At 33.1% G+C, this 20615-nt stretch overlaps 1 protein-coding gene across 1 annotated transcript in view; it reads right to left on the bottom strand.

Moving 5' to 3' along the window:
* Positions 1–2224: 2224 nt before the first annotated feature.
* Positions 2225–20615, bottom strand: part of LOC114325757 (putative helicase mov-10-B.1) — a 181567-nt gene continuing 163176 nt past the window's right edge. The window contains exon 19 of the mRNA XM_050655359.1: positions 2225–19682. The gene's annotated coding sequence lies outside the window, so the exon portion shown is untranslated. The remainder of the gene's footprint in view (positions 19683–20615) is intronic.

The following is a 20615-nucleotide window of genomic DNA, read 5'->3' as shown; positions in this document are numbered from 1 at the left end:
AATGTATATTATTGTAAATCCCAAATCATGGTTTCCAAAGTTTATACATTGTAAATTATGATTCAGGAGTGATCCTAGTAGCATTTAAAGTGTCTTGGTTTGTTTATTTCTACTGCATCTTGATTGTAAATTTAGTACCTATAGACACCGTTAAGCTATTAACATATTTCCAGCTTGCTATTAATCAACTTTTTTTGGTACGCGGAATCCAGGCCTATATGGGTTTAATTTGCAATAATGGCGCACACCAACACCCCCCTACACGCGACACTATATACACACGAAATTTTCGATTTTCTAAATCTGACTGATTTGAAAGATGGGCCAAGTCCCATCTTAAAGTTCAGGAAAAGACTCACCCATTCATATGTCAACCATCCATTTTGGTCCAAGGGTGTGGATTTTAGGGCCCTTTCTATTTAGGGTCATTTTCGTTCTCGTCCCCAAAACTCCCAAAAACTTCAAAAATTTAAGTCCGACCTTTGCGGCTTCTAATAGTACTGATCATTACCTTTCCAAGGCATGTCTAATTTTAAAAATCGGTTATACCATTCAAAAGTTACCGAGCTCAGAAGTATGGCTCAATTTTTATTTAAAAAAGGGAAAATGTTTGTGGATATGTATGTATGTGTGTTTGAAAGTTGAACGATTTGAATTTTTTTTCTGTTTGAAGAGGGGGTCAGGGCCGATTCAGAACCGGTGTATTTTGTGACTTTTGACCACCCATAAGCCAGCTAGAGGACTTGGTAGGTACAAAACGGCATATTTTTTGGGGGTATATATCTTCGGATCAAGAAGAGACAGGAGAATCGCAAATACACCAAATCAATAGTGTCGAGTTAAGCTTTCAAATGGTGTCTAAACCGTCAGGATCAGACATACACACGGCTCAGTATAGCCGAAAAACTGAAAAACTATACTTTGAAAATTTTGGTTTTTCGACAATTACTCAAAATTTCAACCTACGAATTGCGTCAATAACTGAGCGTTTGTAGAAGGACTCTAGACGAATCTAACGGTGTATACGTCATATCCAGGAACATTCGAATGTTTAAGTTATAGGCTTCATAAGTATGATCAAATCTATTTCCTACGGGAAAACAGTTTCTCAAGCTCAATAATTCCTGTAATAGCTTCAGTTATCATACTTGACCTTAGATCCATCAGATACTACTTGTAAATACGTTTCAAACTCATGTTTACTGATCAAAATCGGTTAAGCCTTTTAGAAGTTATTAAGCTACAAAAGTATAATCCAATTAACGATTATTCCCGAAATGGTTTATGTAGTTGTAGTGATTACGACGCTAAATTTGATCTGGCAACGGGCAATCAGACTTCATTTACCGGTCATCTCAATATTTTTTGTTTAATCTATTTCGAATAGAAAAAAATCTAGTGCACATTCGATGGACACTAGATCATTTGGGAGATAATGCAACAAAGGTGACCATTTATAAAGCTTAACGAGTAATAGAGGAACATTTCATTCAACTTCATACATTTAATTTATAAATAACTTTGAAAAACTACTGATACAAGAAAAAAACCGCTAAACGTCTTAAAAATGAGTGGCGCATACAATATTCCAGCTACAAAAGATCTGATATGAATATTACGTGGCGCGAAAATGTATTTTCATTTTGATGTAAAACAAAATTCTAGTTTTATTTTAAAAGATTTTTCCATAATATTTGCTAAATTTGAAGTAAACGCGCCACAAAAGAGTTTCAAAATTCAAACTGTATCAAAGTTACTCTTTTGTGACGCGTTTGCTTCAAATTTAGCAATTACGGAAAAATCTTTTAAAATAAAACTAGAATTTTGTTTTTACATCAAAATGAAAATACATTTTCGCGCCACGTAATATTCATATAAGATCTTTTGTAGCTGGAATATTGTATGCTCCACTCATTTTTAAGGCGTTCAGCGGTTTTTTATTCTTGTAACTTTTATACGATTATAAACATTTTTTAATTTAGAAAATCTCATGTTAAAGAGCAATTATTTTCAAGAAAGTCATCTATCGAATATTTTCATCTACAAGTGTAGTTTTTTCACAATATTGAAATGGCTGAAAATGTAGTAAAACGCAGTAAAAATGTCGATACCTACGAGATGGTGGATGATTTTTTATGGACTTCCCCTAGATATTAAAGTTAAAAAATAGCGGCCACTTTTTTCGGTTTCGTTCCCTGGGGTAATAATAATTTACACAACGAAATAGATATTTAACAGTTGTTTATTAAAATCTATAATAAAAAACTAATACAACACAAAAATATTGTTTCCAAAAATTGTGCTATTTTATGTGCGCAATAAAATGGTAAAGGCACTCAAATTTGATATTTTACAATTATAATATAAAATACTGTTTACATTTTACATACAATACTTATTGCACTCGATGAATTTAAGTAACACAGAACTTAACCTAATCTAATCGTAAAATATTTAAACTTAACACATATCGCAGGTCTTTCCTAAAAGTATCTGATTTTTTGTAAGTTAATAAATGTATGTAGAGGTGAACTTTAAAAAAAGAAGACAAGAAGTCTTTAAAACTTAACGGTAATTTCTTAAATACAACTATCACATCCTCGTTACTCTAAATGTGTATCCTGGTTAATACAATAATTGTACTTTTTAAGATTTTGTTACCGATGTCATATGTACAGTACGTAAATCGTTCAGCTGGACATAGGGAACATACATTGTACATATTTAGATTCATAAATACATACATTGTATTATATTGAGATAATTGTGGCAACTGAGCTCTCTCGATGACAATATGGTTGTTAGCATTAAGGGGCATTAACCTCAAAATTTACAACTCTGACATAAATAAACGTCCAAATATTACAATGTAGTAGCTAAATATTTTTGGTCTAGGGAATGGGAAAACTGTTTAGTTTTGAAATTAGTTTTTAAAAATAAATATTTCAAAAATTAAAGTAAAGTTATTAACTCATTAATAAGAAACTTTGTTTTCGATTTATTTATGGACAGCCTTGCTTCAAAATTCACTCATTCTATTCGTTCTAACAGCTCTATTGCACCAAAAACTCGTACTCGAACAGAAGCTTCAACTAACACAGGTTACGGCAGTTGCCACAATTCTCTCAATGTATAATCCCTATGTCCAGCCGAACGATTTATGTACTGTATAAGGCATTTATTGATTGTTGTTTATTTATGAGCTTTCAGTTTTTGTAATATTTAATGAGATCCAGATATTATATCAGCAGAGATGCTCAAAGACACAGAAGAAATCGGAATAAAATTGCTTCACATGCTCTGTAAAAAAATATGACATTCCAAGTAATGGCCTGACGACTGGACAAAATCAACAATAACGACAATACAAATTGTAAAAAAGGCAGCTTCCATAAATGCGACAACTATAGAACCATCTCCCTTATCTCACATGCCAGTTAAATAATAAAGTTAAAATCCAGCTAAATTTCAGATCATCGATGAGAGACAGAAATTTTTCATACAAAAAGAACCCCAAGGCCAAATTGTAATATATAACCCCAAGAGCAAATAATAGAAAAATGTAGGGAATTCAATATCTCACTATACATTTGTTTTATAGACTATCGCAAAGCGTTTGACAGTGTGAAATGGCAACACTTGTGGCAGATACTAAAAGAGGTAGAGGCGTACCATAACACTTAATTTCACTTATAACTGAACTATACGAACACAATACTGGAATAAATAAAGTTCTTGACACACTGTCAAATGAATTCCATCCAGAACAAGGTGTCAGACAAAGATGTATACTGCCTCCACAATTATTTAACACCAATGGGGCGCATATATTGACGCATAATGGGAAAAGGGTATCTCAATAAATGGCCAAAAAATAAACAATCTACGTTTTGCAATCTCCGTTCTTGTAAATAGTCAAAAATAGTTAATTTATCTCATACCACTGGTGGAAAGAAATAATGGAACCATGGAATAACTATGAATAAAAAAGAACATGGACAACTGAGATGAAGAATCTATAAAGAAGAATTTATAAAGTCAGTTTAAGACTATAGCCCGATCAGGGAACGCAAAATTTTACGAAAACCTCCCAAAAAATAAAGGAAGGATGAAAATTTGGGAATAGGTAGTTGAAATTGTCTATTATCATATAAGAAAAAGTTTACAATTCTACATCCCCTCCATTTTAAAAAAATTGGAAAATACGGAGTGAAAAATATTTTCTCGGGGGTGTTAAAATATACGTTCAAAATAAGTCCGGAATTGGATAAAATGACTAATTCTAAGTAACTTTTCTTCTATAGAGTTTTTTTACTAAGTCGATAATTTTCAAGTTATTTGCGAATGAATGTGTTCATTTCTAACCAAAAAAAAAAAATGTTTTTGGACGGCTTTTCTGAGATAACTCCAAAAGTAAGTATTTTAGCGAAAAAAATATTCTTAGTAAAAATATAGCTTAAAAAAAATTGAAAAAAATTGGTGTATGCGTGAGGTCTGCAGACACAGTAGAAGCAGAGTTGCAGCTAATGAAATGTAGGTTCTTCGTAAAATTCCAAATCGAATATTTCAATGCGAAATAACCAAAAAAACGGAGCACTTTTCAGGGAAAATTAATTACAACTTTTTTAAAGTGTTTAAGAAAAGGTTTATTTTTGTTTTAAAAAAAAATTTCTAACATTAAAAGTAAGTGAGTTACGCTCAAAATATTGTTGGTCCCTTTTATTTTTTGGTAAAAAAATGGCGAAAATCACCCCTTAATTAGCTTCTTAAATAAAATTAATCGTTACCGCTTTACAAGTTACTTTACTTATGTATTATTTATATTATCTATAAGTTTCATTGGTTAAAAGTGCGCAGTGAAAAAAATTGGGTTTAAAATAAAACATTTTTTTTATTTTGAAAAAAATCGTAATTGTTTATGGAATTAACTTAAAAACAACTAGGAATACCAAAAATCTCAAAGAGTCATAAAATGTACGTTTTGCTTTTCTGAATATTTTTGATTTTTTGTCTTCTTGTTAGACAAAACTCGTGATTAGTTACTCGTTCAAGCCATTTTAACTACAGCTTTTTCAAAACGAAGCGCTTTGAACCGATGAAACTTACAGATCATATAAATAATACATAGACAAAGTAACTTGTGAAGTGGTAATGTTAAAATTTATACGTGATGCTAATTAGGGGGTGATTTTCGCGATTTTTTACCAAAAAATAGAAGGTACCAACAATATTTTGAGCGTAATTCACTTACTTTTAATATTACAGGTTTTTTTAAAAAACAAAAATAAAAATTTTTTAAACATTTTCAAAAAGTTAAAATGAATTTTCCCCTAAAAGTGCTCCGTTTTTGGGTTATTCTACATTGAAATATTCGATTTGGAATTTGACGAAGAAGAACCTACTTTTAATTAGCTGCAACTCTGCTTCTACTATGTCTACAGACCTCACGTATACACCATTTTTTTCAATTTTTTATGGGCTATATTTTTGCTAAGAATATTTTTTTCGCTAAAATACTTACTTTTTGAGTTATCTCCGAAAAACCGTCCAAAAACAAGTTTTGTTTTGTTAAACATATATTTTGTTCAACATATACTTTTCGAGTTATTTAAATACATTTCAGGTTATATAAATAACTCGCAAAGTATTGACATAGTGAAAAAATTCTATAGAAGATAAGTTGTTTAGAATTAGTCATTTTATCCAATTCCGGTCTTATTTTGAATGTATTTTTTTCATCTTCGAGAGGGGGTACTCCCCTCCATTTTTGTAAAATTTTGTAAAGATTTTTGTAAAATGGGGGGATGTAGAATTGTAAACTTTTTTTTATTTTTTTGGGGTCAGATTGTTCTTTGATCGGGCTACTAACAATGACATATGCATCAGAAACAAGACCCGATACAGCCACAACACAAAGACTATTAGAATCGACAGAGATGAGAGTATTGAGAAGAATTACAGGAAATACGCTGAGAGATCTTAAAAAGGAATGAAGACATTAGAAGCCAATGTAACGTACAGTGTATAAACGAATGAAGACTAAACAGAAAAAAGAATGGAATAATCACATAAGGGGAGAACATGTGGTTAAAATAGCAAGAGATTAAATCACCAATCGATAGAAGAAGTATCGCGCAAAAGATGGAGGGGCAACCTTCCATAAAGATATTATCTAGATATCTATAGAGATTGTAAAGCATACGACCGTCAATTTAAATTTCAAGTATTCAACTGGTGAATGCAGAGGTTTAATCGGTCATGAAAGTTGGCACAAAAAAAACTAGAAGTCAGCTACTTCATTGATTTTTTGAATACGTTTCGCTTTATTGTTTTAAAGCATCATCAGTTCACTACAATAAAAAAGTTGACAATGTTTATATAAGTACATCTAACCTGTTATAATATACTTACAAGAACAATATGTAGTTTATTATTTGATGTTATAATATAAATTGTAGATTTACTCAACATAGAAATAAACTCAAACATTAATGAGAACCGTGCACTAATAATGTTCATAATAAACTCGATAATCCAGCCATTTAAATTTGACGGCTGGCTTCATTGAGATGTTTATTTACCAAAGTGAGAACAGTTACTGAACTTGATGCCTGTTTTTTTTCCACACCCCCTCAGAACACATGTGATTTGCATCCGCTGGGTGGTCGATTTGTGGAAATGCGATTTTAAACTTTTACAGGGGTCGTTGAATAGTTAGTCGGTCGGAAGATCTATATGACGGAAATATTTGATTTCTTTAAATGGGAATATGGGTTGAATATATTAATGATATTAATATATATGGTAATCTAACGCAATGTTAATGATGGATATTACATGATAAACCTCTAAATGGAATTATGGAGTACTGAAATAGGACAACATTGGGAATAATGACAATGGTAAAACACACTGATGTACGGATCTGAAATGTGGCGTCTTAAAGGATATCAATACGGATAATGGAAGCCACAGAAATGGATGCGTTAAGAAGATCGACTAGAAAAGAAACATGATAGGGTTCAAACCACACAATGAGGAAGAAATGGGTCTAAGGAACTGTGACTGGCTGCATAGAGAGAAACCATCTTACATGGTATGGGCATGTTCAAGGAATGCCAGAAGAACGACTACCAACAAAAGTAGCAAAATGGATACCTCTACACCACAGGGAACGAAGAGGAACAAAGAAATCTCGATGAGGAGTTAGAAGATCAATGCGCGAACAAGGATTAGGAGAAAAATTCTATGGTTGGAGCGGTGGCAATTGATATACAAATATACACATATATACACATATACCCATGTATACACATATACACACATATACCCACATACATATACATACTACATTCACACTTATATTATGTGATGTTATTTATTATGTATGATGAGAGAGTGGTATACCTGGCTCAAATTGTCGATGTCAGTTCGTTTATTGAGAGCAGAGGGGTGTCTGAGGATCTGACACATTTCAAGGAATGAGCGTTTATGATAATTTTGTTGTTTGGCAAGTATTTTGACTTTTGTGAAGTCTATCTGATGTTTTGTGGAAATGGCGTGTTGTGCTAGGGCACAGGAAGGCTTAGAAAGTCTAATATCGCTTTTATGCGAAGTTAACCGACCAAGAAGCGAACGGCTGGTCTGACCTATATAGCAGGAGTTACACTCTGCACAAGGTATGTGATAGACCACATTGGTGTGTTCTAACGGGGTCAGTGGAGATTTGGACTTAGAGAATAACTTTCCGACGGTTTTGGTGTTTTTTAGAGCTATTTTGACAGGTAAGTTTTTGAATAGTTTGGTAAGTTTGTTCGTAATTTGTGGAAAATAGGGGAGAGAAGCATATTTTGTGGCTCTTTCTGGGGTTATCGGGGAGCTGTTCATCTGAATGCTGTTAGAAATGGAGGCTAATATTTCACCGTTAGGTGCTTCAGAAATGGAATGGCCGTAGCTTTTAGAAAAAAGGTATTTGTTAATGATGGATATGGGATAGGAATTATTAATAAGAATGGACTTGAGTAGATCCAGAGATTCAGCTTTATACAGCGTATGTGTCAGCGTATGTACTCTAAGACTTAGAGCTTGTACAAGGTTATGTTTGTATCTCGTTGGGTGTGCAGAATGGTAATTTAAGAAACGGTTGCTTGCCATTTCTTTCCTGTACCATGTAGTACCCAAAGTGTTGTCCTGTGTGCGTATGATTCGCATATCTAAAAAAGGTATGCTATTATCCACCTCCAATTCACATGTAAATTGAAGGTGTGTATCGCAGCTATTGAAAACTGATAAGGTGCTCAAAATCTTATCAGGTGGTGTAGCAAGGATTAAGTCGTCGACATAACGCTTCACAAAGGGAACTTGGAAATCTAACTTAGTGATACTCTCCTTGATAAGGTCGTCGAGTACGAAATTGACTAAAATGGGGGAGATCGAGGATCCCATGGGAGTTCCAAAAATTTGACGATAGAATTTGTCATCGAATATTAAATAGTTGGTGTCAAATGTCAGTTTTAATAATTCAGCGAAAATTTCCCAAGATACTGGACTGTGGGGTTGGATTTCGTTCCAATGGTTCCGGAGTGAACTGACAACGCTGGAGAATGGAAGATTAGAAAACAAAGATACCACGTCAAAACTTACTAGTACATATTCTCCTGGTAACTGATAATTATTGATAAAATCACTGAACTGGAAAGAGTCAGTTATGTTGATGTCATTCTTGTAATTGTATGCTTTTGAGAGAATGTCCGTTAAGAATTGGGCTAGATTGGTATTAGGAGCATTTATTGAAGATAATATAGGACGCATACTTAGTTGGGGCTTGTGGATTTTAGGAAGACAATAGAATCTGGGGGCAGCGCCATTATAATTATGGAGGGTTTTGGCTAGTTTCTCATCAATGATTTTATTGTTTTTTAGTTCAGTGATGTGTTTATTTATTTTGTTCGTGTAGGTTGAAGTGGGATTGGGGGGGGGGGGGGGTTTGGCTGATAGTTACTTATATAAACATTGTCAACTTTTTTATTGTAATGCAAAAAATCAATGAAGTAGATGACTTCTAGTTTTTTTTGTGCCAACTTTCATGACCGATTAAACCTCTGCATTCACCAGTTGAATACTTGAGATATCTATAGAGATATATATCTATTGGCTATCCGTCAATGAACAAGTAGAATTGCTTGCAATTTTTTGCAAGAAAATATAGAGATCGTCACAGAATACGTAAATTTGTGTAAAAAAACCGGATGGAACCAAGAGCAAGATGGAGGAAAAACATTGCCAAAATTGCCCCAATTCAATGGAAGAGGGTAGAAGTCAAAACACGAAAATTATAAATATCTTAGGGAAGTATTAGTCTTAATATGCTGGCAAATGAGGAGGGAATGGGTAATTTCAAAACTCTAAACAACAATTCAGCCATTGATTTACGTGAGTCTAATCTCTTCAAACCAACTTTTACTTAAAAAAATTGTTTTACTCTTAACAGACCAAGAACACAAAGAGTTTTAAATAAATCATAAGGTAACATAACACCTCTATTTACATAAGTGTTTCTGTAGATCTTAAGTTAAGAATTCGCATAATCAATCTACTATTTTTATTGGGAATAAGCCACAATTTTACTTTAAAATAAGTTTATTTTGACGTTTCAATTTCCACTTCGGAAATCTTTCTCAAAATTTCCGAAGTAGAAATAAAAACGACAATATAAACTTATTTTAAAGTAGACGTATGGCTTATTCACAATAAAAATAGTAAATTGCATTAAGATACCACAAGAAATTAGCTTTAGAACAATTCCTACATTAATAATATTTACGAATAATGTATATCACCGCCTTAAAAACTTTGGTATTTCAGTTTTAAAATCTTCTGTGTAACATAAAATTGTTAATATTGTTTCGACTTCCACAATGGACATTGTATAATGTCTTGTAAAAAGTTATAAATAAAGCTTGAAAAATTATTATGCCTTATCATAAAAAATGCATGTAAAATCATGTAAACAACAAAAAAACAATCTCGATGCGTAGGAAGAGAAGGAATGGAGAACCTGAAGCTGGAACAGGAGACAATTATAAGCTGCAATGAATATATGTATATCTAATATCTGGGAATAAAACTAATGAGTACAGGAAGAAGAAAATATTGAAGAAATTATACTAACAGGAAGATAGGTGATAGGAGCCCTGAATTCAGTAACGTGACAAAACAATAAAAGAACAGAAATAAGAAACGAATTTACAACACAATATTAAAATCAGTTTTAACCTACAGAACTGAAGCCTGGCAATTAACCAAGAAGTACAACACTAAATAATTTTACTAGCCACTAACAGTCATTTTTGGCGGAAGTAATCAAGAAGATCTAGACTAGAACACATAAGAAACGACGGCATTAGACAACAAATGGGAATAGAAAGAACAGTCATAGATGCCACCGAAAGACAACAGCTAGTATGGTACGGGCACGTAAGATGAACGGAAGAAAGAAGAAGTGTTAAAATGGACCCCCACAGAAAAACGAAAACATTTTACAGGCAAGCGTCTCATCATAGTAGCTAATATAAACGAAGAATAGAGAGTTTGATAAATTTAAAACAGTGGATTGGTATCTTACTTTTTTATTCTCCTTGACGGATAACCTTATTGCAGGATGGATAACATGACCTTACTATAACTTATGTTAACAATTTGTTTTTGACAACATGTGTTTTGTCCATATCTGAAAGTCGAAAAGTCTGCAAAATTTTAGTTTTGCCCATTACCTGAGTGTAAATCACCTGGTTTAATAGGGAATAGATTCTAAAACTGATGGATACGAAGAGTAAAAACAGTCTTATATTCAATTTCTATACAAGTTACATTTACAATTTAGGTTATAATTGAGGCACCAATAATCACTAGTAGAAAAGGTGTTAGTCTAATCTAAAGATATATTTATGTCATTGTACCATTCTTTCCTACTTTGTATTATCACACAGAATAAACAGATGATGCTTCCGGACTTCTGCAGAATCCGAAGATTCTGCATTCAATTGTACGATGATAATGTTTTATATTTACGGTGTTTTGCGTTCAAAAAGTCGCTCGTTCACCTGCAAAAATCTTTCTTGTAGCAGTTTCCAAAGCCACAATTGCCATTTAGATCGCCAACCTCCGAAAGGTGACGGCGCAAAGAAGAATGTAATAAATTCTTTTCCAACTGGAAAATTCCAGAATATTAGACCAGCAACAGAAATGCTCCAGACGCTTTTAGCACTCACATAATTTAATAGTGACTCTTGACATCCGTGATCGCCTGAACTATCACCACTTGACCTTTTCTTCTGTGACTTGACAGTGAAAGCAACCATATATCAAACCATCAAAAATCCATCGATAACTTGAATATGCAATATCCAGGTTCACTACTTCTTTCAGAAAGAAAATGTTAGTGTGATGGGAAACATGATTAGACCAAGGAGTTTCATTGTATATATCACTATGGAACGACTTTTTGAACACACTGTATTATACATTTATTAATAAACTTACATAGAAGTAAAAAACTTCGGTTTGTAAAATGGTATATAATTTTTATTAAAAAACTTAAAAAAAAGTCATCCAAAATGGATTATAAAAACATTAGAACGTTTTAGATCTAGTCAGATGATCTTCAGTGACCTAGAATGAAGTATTTTCACGTTAAATGAATGCAAAAGGAACAAATGTGGCAAATAATTTGTTCTTTTTTATTGACAGTCTCAATTTAACCCTTTTGCATTCATTTAACGTGCAGATACTTCATTCTAGGTCACTGAAGATGATTTGACTAGATCAAAAACGTTCTGCTGTTTTTATAATCTATTTGGATGAGTTTTTTTAAAGCTTTTTAATAAAAGTTATATAGCATTTTAAAAACCGAAGTTCTTAACTATGGTATACAGCCAATCACTGGGATCTTCTCTTTAATTTGTATTTATTAATAATATATTACAATGTGTACCGTGACTGACAGCAACTAAGAAGCACAACAAACAGTATATCCTAAGACTATGAAAATATTTTATATATTTTTAGTTCAAACTTTTCCCAATATTACAATAATTATTACAATAATGCATAAACTAAATGTTACCAATATGAGAATCATCTTTTACCACACAACGATCACATAAACTTAAAAATACTTCATTATTGTCATGTTTGATTGTCAATCCTGATAGATACAATTTTTCCCACTAATTTTTATCACACGTGATCAAATACAAAATTATAGAAATTAACAAGTCATTTTTGTTCCAAAAAGTAGTTCTGTTCATACAACTTGTCAATATTCTGACAAGAGTCTTTGTCGGAAACGTAACACCAAAATTCGTACCACACCTTATTAATTATAAAATAAACTTACTGCTGCAGACTTCTTTAATTGAAAAATGATGAACACTGATGACTAACGGAAGTGAATATTTATTAATTTTGATTGAATTTGTAAATAAAAATTGTAAATAAACATTTGACTATACTAAGGTCTCTGAAAATGTTAAGCACGAAAAGCTACTGGAAATCTTACAAAAACCAAACATTGATTATCAAAATGTTCCAATATCACGATTATACAGGGGCCAAATGTACAAGAATAACACTCGAAGTCAGAGGACCGGAATTTCTATGATTGGAAGAATTAGAGTGGCTAGGTATTGTGTTTTACATAATACTATACGATGTGGAAATCTGCACACTAAATAAGGAACTCCTTAAAAAGATTTTTGACTCAGCGATTTTTGGACGGATAGTCACAAATAAGGCAGTGCTGGGTTTGTTTTTAAATCAGGAGTAAACTAAGAAGACAGATTCACACCCAAGAAGTCACTAGAAAAATCACCGAATATATCTTTTTTCATTGATCATATCGGCATTCGACGGTAATCCATACATATTATATTTTATGTACTAATACGTGGCTAAAGAGTTCTAAAAACAACCGTTTTTATATGAAAGTAGACTATATATTTGGTAGTACGTTCACTCTTGTTAGAGTATAGGTCGCTCAAATACTATGAGCTCTTTTAATCCATTTCACGCGATGGATTAGTCCGCAGTTTCCTATAGGTCATCGTTCATAGGTTGTGATGTTTTTTTGTCTGCTCTACTATCTTCTTCCACTCACTCCGGTCCTGAATCTTTTCTCTCCAGTTTGCAATTTCCATCTTTGATATATCGTCTAGCAGTTGACCTTCCCATCTTATTTTTGGTCTTCCTCTTGGTCTGTTTGTTACTGGTCTCCAGTTCATTATCTTCCTGATCAGTTCTTCTACCCCTCTTCTTTGTGTGTGCCCAAACCATCTGAGTCTTTGTGCTTCAATGAATTTTACTATATCTTCTCCTTCAGTTATACTTATTATTTCATGTTTCATCAGCTTTCTATATTCCCCTGTTTCTGTCTTCACTGGGCCATGTATTCTTCTCAAAATTTTTCTCTCAAATATTCTTAACTTTTCTTCGTCTTTTTTCGTAAGGCACATTACTTCTGCTCCATAGGTTATCACTGGTCTAATTGCTGCTGTATATATTTTTGATTTTGTTTTTTTGCTCAGGTTTTTGTCCTTGAGTAGTCGGTGATATTGCCAATATACTCTATTACCTGCTTTAATTCTTTCGTTTATCTCTATACTCCTTCCGTTTTTGCCGTCCACCATCACCCCCAGGTATTTGAAGTAATCTACTCTCTGGAATGTATGTTCACCTATCTTTATTTCTGTTATTCTGTTTACATTGTCTCTTGTGCTTATAAGGTATTTTGTTTTATTCTGATTGATTATATTAATCCTCTCGTCTTTGCTTCTCTTGCAAGGGTTAAAAGTGCCTCTTCTAGTCTTTTTTTATCTCGTGCTACCAGTATGAAAGTAGACTAAAAATCTAAAAATTAAAGGAATAACGCAGAAAACAACAAATCGCTGATATAACTTAATTAACCTATGAAATGCCAGTAGTATCAAAATTTCATAAATTCCATTAGTGTCAAAATTTCATAACAGTGGAGTAAGCTTGACTCAGGTTGGGTCAATTACAAACAAGCATTACGGGCGGTAAATTTGAATTACTTCTCTTGGTTTAAAAACATACCATAGAAACAATGAACATTGCACCTGAAATTGGATTTATTATAAAGAAGAGAAAATTTGAGTTTCTTGGCCACGTCTCTAGAGGACGAAGAAGCGTGTGATGCAGAAGAATTTCTTGGCTGCGAAACCTTCCTGAATGGTTAATCCGTGTATCAATTTCGAAATTGCAAATAGCCATGTTGATCACCAGCCTTAACAGAAAACACTGAATGTAAGAAGAATGCAATTTTATAAAAATTTTAAAATAAGTAACATTTATTTATTATTGAAATAAGTTTTCCAAACACATAATTTATGAATGAACGCACAGCAAAAATAATATAATACTAATTCTATTAGTCCAATCAACAGCCATTTTCTCGGGAATTTTGAGAATCAAGGTTGATTTCCTTGAACATTTGGATTTAGGTAGTAATTGCACCCTTTGTCAAGATCTACGCCGAACCGGGCTTTTGCCCTGGGGGTGAAAACAACCCCATCTAGGGGATGAAAATTTGTTCAATCAAAATAACTATGGAAGTCGATAGGCTGACCAATTCTGAGTAAATTTTATTCTATCAATTTTTTTTTGCAAAGTTGATACTTTCCAAGTTATTAGCGATTAAAACTATGCATTTTTTATTGAAAAAACTTACGTTTTTTAACTGTTTTTCATGAATAACTTTAAAAAAAATGTAATTTTATAGAAAAAATCAGTAAGATAAAATTGTAGCTAATAAAAAAAAACAAAGAGATTCCCGTCGGAAAGACCTCTGGGATGGTTATTTTTGGAGAACATTGGAATGGAGAACCGTCAATCTCAAATAACTCAAATGTGGTGCAATTTTTTGGAAAAACTTGCAAGACATCTTTTAAAGCGATAAACCTTTCAAATAAGGTCCGATAAAAGTTTTTTGCATACGAACTGACTGACTTATGACGAAAATAAAGTCGCTCTCTGCTTTTTTTTGAAATGTAAAAATTAAACCATAGCCATTGCAATCCTAATAGAAATAAATAACTTCCCACTTGAAGTTATTTAGGTATATTTGATACGATCCATGCAATTTGACCGGTTTGAAATGCTTAATTTAGAAAAAGTAGTTGATTAAAGCAAAAATGACATTTTTATAATTAAAAAAAGTGCATTTTCCTTAAATAAATCTAAAAGTATTTAGATTTATTGAAGTGTGATATGAAAAAAAATTTCAGATATTCAAATATAAAGAGCAATAACTCAGTCGTTATTAGGTTTACATATATATTACTCCATTGCAAATCTCTTTGTTTTTTTATTAGTCACAATTTTGTTTTTAATGATTTTTTCTATAAAATTAAAATTTATTTATTTTTCTATAAAAGTTATTCATGAAAAACGGTTATAAAAAGGAGTTTTCTCAATGACAAATGCATACTTTCATTCGATAATAACTTAGAGAGTATCAATTTTGCAAAAAAAAAATTATAGAACAAAATTGGTCACTCTATCGATTTCCATAGTTATATTGATTGAAAAATTTTCATCCCCTAAATGGGGTTGTTTTCACTCCCAGGGCAAAAGCCCGTTTCTTCATATGGTAGATGGGTCCCGGTGAATTCGTAACTATTTTAATCCCCCATCCTAATTACAGGCCAATTGGTAACTCTGACCCTCAGGTAATTTTTCGGTAACCGATCAACTACCGGTGAATTCGTAACTAAATAAAGGTATATGTAATCTTTTAGACTTGAAATAAACATATGGAAAATCTCTTTGCTTTTAAATTATCAGATGGATTTAAATAATTTATCACTGCTAAACATCTAGATATTACAGAAATTTACAATTACTTGATAAAAACCAAACTCGTGTTTGGCTATTAAGGCAAAAAGCTATACTTGATGGAAATAATAATAGGTTTGTTCTAGCGTCAGTTTCAAACGGTTTGAAACCATCAGGAACATGCGCATTTGTTTGATGGCGTTCAAGCAAACAGATTACTAGTTTGAAACTACTGGTCGGGCGTTCTAACGACAGTAAATTTTGATTTGGAAATTGGCGTCAAACGGTCAAAAGAGTTTGCGGATTTTGTCCGGATTTTAAGTTTGTGCGTTGCGCAGTGGAATTATTTGTTTGACGTTTACAAATTGTAAATGAAAGTAATAGGTTTTGACTATGTTACTTAACATTATTTACGTTTATAATAATAATTTTTAATATTCAGCATAAATCTTGAAAATTTGGATACTTATAAAAAAAAATGAATTTCTAATCTAACCTCAAAATTGTAAATAAAAACCAACAATTTGACGTTGGTATTTTACTCCGATAAAAAAGCGTTCTAGCAAAAAACAGTTTGTTAACAGTTTGTGGATGGAACATGCGCAATAAAGCAGTACAATAATTTAGTGTCAAACCATACAAAACTACATGCTAGAACAAACCTATTTATAACACGTGTTATAGTCGGTTCGCTAAACTCAGACGCAACTGGCTAGATATTTTAGTCGATAGTTTTTTTGTTTTTTGACTATTTTGCAAAAACTGGCAAAATTACTAACTATTTAGTGATTATTAACTATTTAGTAATTATTTTTTGCAAATTTTACTAAAATTGGCAAAATTACCGACTAAAATATCTAGAAAGTTGCGTCTGAGTTTAGCGAACAGACTATAATACTATAATATTGTTTCAATTATTTTATTAAGATATTTCAATTTTTGGTATTTTTTATAGGTACTAGATTTAATCAATGGTTTCGAATTCACCTGAAAAAAGTTTCGAGTTGGCAGGTCAGGTAATAGAAAAGTTACGAATTGGCCGGTGCACATTTTGATTTGAAAATTTTTGTCATTAAAAGTTACGAGTTGGCGCGTGTCCTGGTAGATTTTGAAGAAAGGGTCAACCGAGCTTAAACCCAAATTTTCATTAAAATCAGTGTTGATTCTCAAAATTCCACGGTTTTACAGTTTTTTACCGTTGATGAGTGGTCTATATAAATTTATTGTAATTTTTGGAAAAAGCAAATAGTAGATAATAATGGATGTAATTCTGATCTATGAACAGATATGGACAGAGTGTGGCATGAAGGACTGATATACAAAATGAGAGATTATGGATACAGCGGGGCCATGACGAAACTCATCTCCTCGTACCTAAGCGACCGGAAGTTCGGGGTCCGGATAGGACCAGTTCTATCAGAACACGGAATGCCGGAAGCTGGAGTACCACAGGGGGCAGTTTTATCACCCCTTCTGTATAGCATATATACAGCAGATGTTCCAAGAACACCCGGAACATTGATCAGCCTTTATGCAGACGACACTGCAATTGCTGCAAAACACGTGAACCTAGATATAACTGTAAGAAATCTACAGACGGCATTGGATACAATAGCAGAATGGAGTATCCAATGGAAAATAGCAATAAATCCAGATAAGATCCAAGCGGTTATCTTCAAAAACAGAAGAGATAACCCAGAAGAACAGCTAACATTGCAAGACAGACCTATCGAATGGCAAAACGAAGTTAAATATTTAGGTGTCACAATGGACCAAGGTCTAACATTCACATCACATGTCAACGCAACAGTCCAGAAAACAGCAGCGGCCAGAGCGGCAATAAGAGGACTCACAGGAAGAAGAAGCAAATTAGCTATGAAAACAAAATTAAAACTGATAAACAGCATTATACTGCCAATAATTACATACGCATCTCTTGCATGGGGTCACACAAGTCAAAGTAACAAAAAGAAGATACAAGCGGCACACAACAACTGCCTCAGAGAAGTTGCAAACGTGCCCAGATACGTCGCCGAACGGTTCTTATTTAGAGACCTAAAACAAATAAGAGTACTGGATATTATGGAGGAAAAAGCCAGAACAAAATTTGCCGAGTTAGAAGACCACCCAAACCGGATCCTGCAAGAGATATTAAGGTATGATGTGTACCATAGATGGAAACACAGGAGACCCAAACAGCAAATATTAGTAAATATATAATAAAGGCTAGATAATTGTAGCTCTATCAAAAGAAGACAACTTGCTCACCTTTGGCATCTCATTATATTTATTAATGTTGATTTTTATACGTTTCAGACATCCCTCAAAAAAAATATACAAAAAACTTAAAAACGGCTTCAGCCACTAAACAAATCAATAAAATATTAACAATAGGCGAAAGCCACAAAAAAAATATTAGGAACAAAACCCAACAAACGGGCACGAGGGGCCCACATCCTCGAGCGCCGAGTCACCGAAGTGGACATAGCCCAGAGCGGGGACTCGGCGCTCGAGCAAGCAAAACAGATCGAAGATAAGTCACTAGAGATAGCGGGAATAGAGCGCCTCACGCTGGCCTGCATTGATCGGGGTAGGATTTCATATGGGAGTCCGTGTACCCAAGACTCCCATATGATAAGCACTTTGCTGATTGAGAGCCCCTATAGCGCATCAGAGTGCTATCGGGGGGTAAGTGGATGGTCTGGAGCATTGAAGCGGGGTGGAGTGATTCCTGTTTACGGGAGTTAATCCTACTCGCCCCAATGAATTGTATCACCCGAATGTCATTCTCTAGGGGTGAGCAAGTCTCTCAGGCTGGGTTAAATCACTATGCTTGCTTGCTTGATCTATGAACAAGCCTGAAGGCAGTCTAATACAAAATGGTATTTGTTGTTTTTATATTTCATTCACGTTAATTACTTTTAAAATATCACTTTAACGATCACAAACCTGACTGTTTTGTGAAAAAAATTATTATAATTAATTTTATTCATTAAATACTACTTTATATTGGAAATAATTAATTTTAAACTATTAATAAAAAAAAAACAAATAAAACTCGTCGAAACATAGCAGTAATATTTAATAATGGATAGTTTGGCATTTCATATTTTTTTAGGTATATCGCTTTTAAAAAGAATGATGAAAACGGATCTATATATGCAAATTAATCAGAATTGCATAACTATGTTTATCCAAAATTACAGAAACCACCCGACTATCTTAAGTTTGCCTAATGATCTATTCTATGGAAACCAGTTGCAGGCAAGATCACAGAGATCCCAATTGGATCTATTATCAACGACTTGTGTTTTTCAAAAATTACAAGAAATTTTTAGTATTACCGCTAAGAAAAAAGTTCAACACAAGTTAAAAGGCCATCCGGTCGAGTTTTTTAGCTTGCTATCAAAAGAACAGCGGCAAGGAAAGTCGCCAAGTTATTTTTTAATTTAATTTAACGTAAACTAATGACTAAGGACACATAGAACAAGTCATGAAGATATGACAGCTGGACACTACCATCCCAAGAACCGACATGGTAGAATAAACTTCTTCTTGTAGGACCATTTCCTACAAGAAAAAGAAGAAGACATTGATCTAACCCTAATTGTTAATAGTTTGATGAATTCATTTAGTAAGTTCGTTTAAATAATTGTGTGTTTCACACTGAAATCCAGAAGTAATTTGGTAATTCTATATTATACTTCGTTATTTTGTAGTGACTACACTGAGATGATTCTTCATTTATTGTGTGATATAAATAAATAAAATTAATTAAGTATTTAAAAAACCTATCCATAATTTCAGTCAGGTTTAGTCATAACAAAAACCTTTAGAGGAGAGACCGGCCCTGGCAAGTTATGGTAAAGTTGTAGTGATATTGTACTCCTAGTTTTTACTAAAAACAAGTGGTATTATTAAATAGTTTTTTAAAACTAAAGTGTTTATCTACTAGATACTACTACGTAAGTCATCTATACGTAATTATTAGTTTATTATTGTGAAAAGAAAACGTCAAATAAGAAAAATACACCAACGTACAATCATTTTGTGAGGTTAGCTAGCATGCGGTTGGTTTGTCACTTACCAGAGTCGGACTTAAGCTTTCACCACCGCAGCTTAAAATGTCTTCACACAATGTAAACACACCTTCCGATCTAACCAGTCCAGTAAATCAACGTTCAAATATCACAAACAGTTATGCTTCAGCCGCTTCACAGTCTTTTCCGAGTAAGACCCAAGCAATTGTATTTAGTTGTATCGATAATGCTAAACTGCAGGATTATTTAATTCCTTTGGGCACAATCATCAACCCAAAAAATATTATATTTTCATCTAGATTATCTCATAATAGAATCTGCATGTATTTAGCAAACAAAACCGTAGTAGATAATTTCATGACACAACATGGCTCTATAAAAGTACTCGGCGAAGTTGTAACAGCACGGAGACTTGTCTCTCCAGCAGAAAGACTAGTCTTGTCTGGTGTATGCCCGTCAATTCCTCATCAAGTATTAGTTGAAGAATTACAGAATATCGGTTTAAAGCTTATTTCCCCAATAACATTTCTGAAAATTAGCTCCACTCTTCCCGAATATAGTCACATACTGAGTTTTCGGAGGCAAGTTTATGTAAGCCCTATAACATCAGCAATTCCAGATTCTATTCTAATAAATTTTGACCAAACACCTCACCGCATATTTTTGTCACAAGGTACACTCACCTGCTTTATTTGCAAAAATACAGGACACATATCATCCCAA

This window comes from Diabrotica virgifera, chromosome 7 (assembly GCF_917563875.1).
Source record: "Diabrotica virgifera virgifera chromosome 7, PGI_DIABVI_V3a".
Classification (NCBI taxonomy): domain Eukaryota; kingdom Metazoa; phylum Arthropoda; class Insecta; order Coleoptera; family Chrysomelidae; genus Diabrotica; species Diabrotica virgifera.
Note: the sequence above shows the minus strand (reverse complement) of the source record. Positions and strands in the feature narration are given on the sequence as shown.